A 5,710-nucleotide genomic window follows, 5' to 3' on the forward strand; every position below is an offset into this window, starting at 1 on the left:
GATCACTTAATCCAATTCAATTTGGCCCAAAATACTTAATGCCACTAAAGGTCCTAAACCTTAGGCCAGACAATATATCTCAAGTCATTAGAGGTCCCATACCGCGGGCCTGACTTTGATACCATGTTAAATACGGGTTTGGGCCGCACTCACAAATCAAGAGAGAGAGAGTCCACTTCACAAATCTAAAAAATGTTCCATCCCGAAACCATGACAATAGGAGGAGTAACCCCTTTGCCTTATAAATTAAAGTGTTTAACCCTCTCTTCTTTTCTCAATGTGAGACACTTACATGTGTTATTTGTTAGGACATATTTCAACAAGATAAGAATTAAATATAAAAAAAAATTACTTTTAATTTACAGGTCAGCATACACTGTATGGTAACCTCGTCCCAACCACCCCATTCCAACAAAAATATTGCCTTTAATATAACATCCATCCTTAATTATGAAGGTACAAGTAATATACACTTGTTTTTGATCATCTTGTAGAAAAAAGTGAAAGTACATCAGACATTAAAAGAAAGATTGAATACATAAATGCTAATTATGAAATTATGAGCAAAGGTTAAGCAACTTCTACATTGATGAACTTGCTTAATTAGTGTTCTGTAATTCAGTCTTGGAGAGCATTGTTTATATAGAAAATCTCATGAACACAATGTCGTCGATTAATCGATTCAAACTGTTATACGAAGATCCATCTTCAGCCACAGCTTGGGCAGCTAACTTAGCCGTTTCACCAGCCCTTTTCGAAAACTCGTCCCTACGAGTCTCCATAAGTTCTTTGATCAACTTCTCAACCACAACTCTAGTACAATTATCCTTATTCATGTCTAGTCCAATCTTCCAAACCTCGCTTACAACCCTACTATTTACTTGTTGATCGACGTTGAATGGCCAACAAATCATTGGCACACCCTCAACAATACTCTCTAAAGTCGAGTTCCAACCACAATGTGTCAAAAATCCACCAATTGCACCATGTGCTAAGACCTCTTCTTGCGGTGCCCAACTTACAATACACCCTCTATTCTTCGTACCCTCTACTAAATCTTCAGGAATCTCTAAATCCTGGCTCGTGTCTTCGTCCTTATTGATTATTGAGCCAGGGCTTCTAACCCATAGAAATCTAGTCTTGCTATTAACCAAACCATGCCAAATCTCCATGAGTTGGTCCTTTGTCATGGATGCAAGACTTCCAATGCTCACGAAAAGGACCGATTTTGGGGGTTGAGCATCAAGCCATGCTAAACAGCTCCTGTCTTCTTGCCATATACTATTTGAAATCGATTTGGTTGTTTGTTGTTGGATCCTAGACTTAAGGTTTAAGTGAAGGGGTCCAATGTTGTATAGATTAGGACATAATGCTCGAATGTGAGCGAAATAATCGCCTTAAAGCTCATCAAAGGTGTTCAATATATGCCCTTGAGCTTTTGGAAATTCCTGCACTTCCTTAAGCACTAGTTGGACAACAGGGTTGTTGGGATCATAAGCATGGCAGAAGCTCGGTAGATCCCGGCGCCTTAGGTAAGTTTCCATTCCTGGTACACTTGTTATTGCTGCATCTAAGCCTTCCTCATCATCTACATACAAGTGAAATTGAAAAAAACAGTGAAGTGGTTGTTAATTTGACAAAGAATTCATCTAATAAGAAAGAAAATAATAAGTTCATCAACTTTATTTGTCTTGTTGACTTTGAGATCTCATGTTATAAATGCGTATACATAATTTGTTTCACGTCAGAGAAGAGAATAATATATATATATATATATATAACAACCATTTCACTTAATTAGGATAAAGATGTTCTAATCGACTTATTTTATCTTAATTTAACTACAATCGTTGAAATTAACCAATTTCATCCGAACATATTTTACACCATTTATTCCTAATTATTCGTAACATGTTGACTTTTAAGTTTTAACATTGTTAGATTTTAATGTAGTTTCATTTTTAAACAAATCTCTTTATTATATACGTTTTTATTAAAAAATAATTAAAAATATACGTTAACAAACATAAAAGTTAAAATTTTGCGATTAATCTGAAAGAAATGAGTAAAAGTTAGAATGAACAAACCTTGGAAAGGAAGGTCAAGAACCTGAAGCAAATTAGGAATACAAAAGTAAGTCCAAAGGCAACAAGGACTAATAGTATCAAAATAAACAAGGGGCACTCTCAACTCTTTAGCAACATCCACCATGCACCCATACAACCCATCTGCTATAACACATGTAACCGGTTTCTTCAGCCCATCTTCGGTCGATCCGAAAGCCAACACCTCCCTGAGCCGGCTACCATCAGCTTGGGCTTGAGCCTCTAGGGAGATGGTCAACAGGGAAACTCTACGAGGGTTCTCATCGGGTCCCAACCCATCATGGACCGTCTCAAAACAAAAGCGAGCCCCGTAGTCATGTGCTAGGCGGGCAGCCGTGTTAGAGTGAAGTAGTAGGCGGCGGTGGATGAATTCGGTGGTGAGGAAGGTGACGGAGACGGTGGTGGGGCTGAGGGAGAGGATGAGATTGGCTAGTTTGAGCATACAGTTGACTGGACCTTGGATTGGTAAAGGGAAGATCACTACATGGGGTGATATTGTAGGGATACTTGGAGTAAATTTTGTTAGATGATTTTCCATTTTTAAGAAATTAAATTGGTGTTGAATTTTTGGCTTTGGTCTCTAACTCTTTATATTGCCTAGCTACCTAAGCAATGCCTGTGTTAGTTTGGTGATGAACTTAAAAAAATGGTTAAACTAGTTATTGCTACATCTTATAAATAATCCTAAGAAGATATATATAATAATATGTGTACACATGTTTCAATTCGTTGTACACTAGTTATTGCTATATCTTATAAATAATCCTCTTTTACAAGTAAATTGGAAAACTACTTTATCATATAAATTTTGTCGAGTTTAGTTTGAGTCATTTTCGAGTCGATGTTCTTTGGTCAATTTCTGGTCATGGGTCAAGTCATTTTAGACGGATCATTGGATTTGGGTCAGAATTGTCAGATCTAGGTGTAAGAAGAAAGAAATCACGAAATAATCACCCTTTTTGTATGGATACAATTTAACTATGATTTTGTCACCAGCTAATGTTTGCGTTGTAACATGTGAGTGCAAAGTCTTACTGCAATTAAAAGTGGCATTTAAACAAGCAATAATGACTGTAGTGGGAGCTTAAAAACAAGCTCGATGGATACGATTCGCAATCCCAAAAAAAGTTGAATTGAAATATGCATGGTAATACATCAAAGAGACAAGATGAGAATAGATAAAATATTTCTAACCTTGGAAAGGAAGTTGAGCAGCTTGAAGCAAGTTAGGAATACAAAAGAAAGTCCAAAGGCAACAAGGACTAATGGTCTCAAAATAAACAAGAGGCACTCTCAACTCCTTAGCAACATCCACCATGCACCCATAAAACGCTTCTGCTATAACACACGTAACCGGTTTCTTTAGTCCAGCTTGGGCCGAGCCGAAAGCCAGCACCTCCCTGAGCCGGCTACCCTCAGCTTGAGCCTGACCCTCTAGAGCAATGGTCAAGTCAGGAAGCTCGCGAGGATTCTCATCAGGTCCAAGTCCATCAGGGACTGTTCGAATCGAAAACGAGGTCCGTAGTGGACTAGGCGGGTAGCCGTGTTAGAGTGCAGGACTAGGCGGCGATGGATGTAGTTTGTGGTGAGGAAGGTGACGGAGACGGTGGCGGGGCTTAAGGAGAGGATGAGCTCGGCTAGTTTGAGCATACAATTGATTGGACCTTGGATTGGTAAAGGGAAGATTACTACATGTTGAGTAAGTTTTGTTAGATGATGATCTTCCATTTCTAGGAAAAGTAGTTGATGTTTAATTTGGTTTTAGTTTGTCTCTAACTCTCTATATCTCCCAAGTATAATGAAAAAATTGTTACTAGTACTAGTAGAAGAAGGAGAATTACTCAACCTGTAATAGTTTTAGTTATTAATGATTATAAGAAATAATTAATAAGTTATTAATAAATTATTTTAAAGGGATAGGATCATACTCCATAAATCACAGGTTGATATAAATTAACGATTATTAATCAATTATTGAACAAGTAACCAAATATCGAAAACTAGGAAATTTTGTCGGTAGTGTGTAGACAGATATCTACATATACTTTGGCCTTTTTCCATGCCCCAACTAAATTTACTAGAGGTATCCAATATTGCAAATTTGCAATCATCATCAAGTGTATTTACTTGACTCTATATTTGATAATTCCATATAGATGCAATGCATGTACATAATTCCTTTCTTTCATAGTAATTGGCATCTTTTTACCCTTACTAACTTTGATTATATTTTATTAGTATATATTTGAAAATTTATGTCATACTGGCATACGGCGCAAGTTTATTCAATTGATCTCAATTTATTTATATAAAAAAAAACCAATTTATATACTAATAGTATTCATTAATGGTTAATGTTGTTTTATTAACAACGTAAAAGCTAAGTCAACTTGATAAATGTATTTCGAAACTAACAATCTTGTTTCAGGATTAATTTATGTACTGAATTATACGCTCTCACATGAGAGTTCATTGGGCTTGAAGCATGGATGCGCCCTCGTTCCCAGTGTGAAATATTCCACTTGAAAGTAGGGGGGTGAATGAGATTTAAACCTAATTGTGACATTTATGTCATGTTGGCTCTAATGCTATGTTAAAAGATTAACCAAATCAAAAGTTTAAACTGATAGTTGAAACCTAACTACTAGTGCTTTATTCTTCCGGCTTATGAGATTTCCAAAAAAAAAAAAAAAAAAAAAAATGAAAAAAAATGAAAATCATAAAATAAAGAGTAGTTAGGTGTAAAAGGTAGAAAATCTAACCTTGGAAAGGCAGGTCACAAGCTCGAACCATGTTAGGAACACAAAGATAAGTCCAAAGACCACAAGGACTAATAGTTTCAAAATAAACAAGAGGCACCCTCAACTCTTTAGCTACATCCACCATGCACCCATAAAACCCATCCGCTATTATACACGTAACCGGTGTCTTCAACTCCGGTTCGGCCGAGCCGTAAGCCAACACCGCCCTCAACTTGCTCCCTTCATCTTGTGCCTGACTCTCTAACGCGATGGTCAACTCAACAAGCTTGAATACCCCTCGGGCATCCTCATCATCATGTTCCACCACCCCATCCGAAACCGTCTCAAATCGGAAGTTAGGGTAGGAATGGACTAGACGGGCAGCCGCACTAGAGTGGAGAGCAAGGCGGTTGTGGATGGAGTTGGTGGTGAGGAAGGTGACCGAGACGGTGGCGCGGCTTAAGGAGAGGATGAGGTCGGCTAGTTTGAGCATACAATTAACGGGGCCTTGGATTGGTAAGGGAAAGATCACTACATGTGGTGTGGTGGTTGTAAGAGTAGTAGTCTTTTTTGTTAGAAAATCTTCCATTTTTAATGAAAGTGTATGAATAATGTATGGTAATGAGGTGTTTGATTAGGCTATTATATCTCTTTAGATTTTAATCACAATGTTTGCCTAATTAATTAGCTAAATATTTGGTTAATGGAATGAGTGGTATATATTATGTTCAAAAGGATTCCAGTCTTTTAATATTTTAATTTTTATGGTTTAGGACTTTAGGTTCATAATAAAAGTGTTGCTAACAAATACCAAGTAGTAGTAGAATATGTTATCAATCCGCATCTTTTTGACTAAATATTGTT

At 37.1% G+C, this 5,710-nt stretch overlaps 1 pseudogene; it reads right to left on the minus strand.

Moving 5' to 3' along the window:
• Window positions 1-420: 420 nt before the first annotated feature.
• LOC110691937 lies at window positions 421-5,509 on the minus strand (annotated as a pseudogene).
• Window positions 5,510-5,710: the final 201 nt, after the last annotated feature.

The sequence above is a fragment of the Chenopodium quinoa genome, unplaced genomic scaffold (genome assembly GCF_001683475.1).
Source record: "Chenopodium quinoa cultivar QQ74 unplaced genomic scaffold, ASM168347v1, whole genome shotgun sequence".
Taxonomy (NCBI): Eukaryota; Viridiplantae; Streptophyta; class Magnoliopsida; order Caryophyllales; family Amaranthaceae; genus Chenopodium; species Chenopodium quinoa.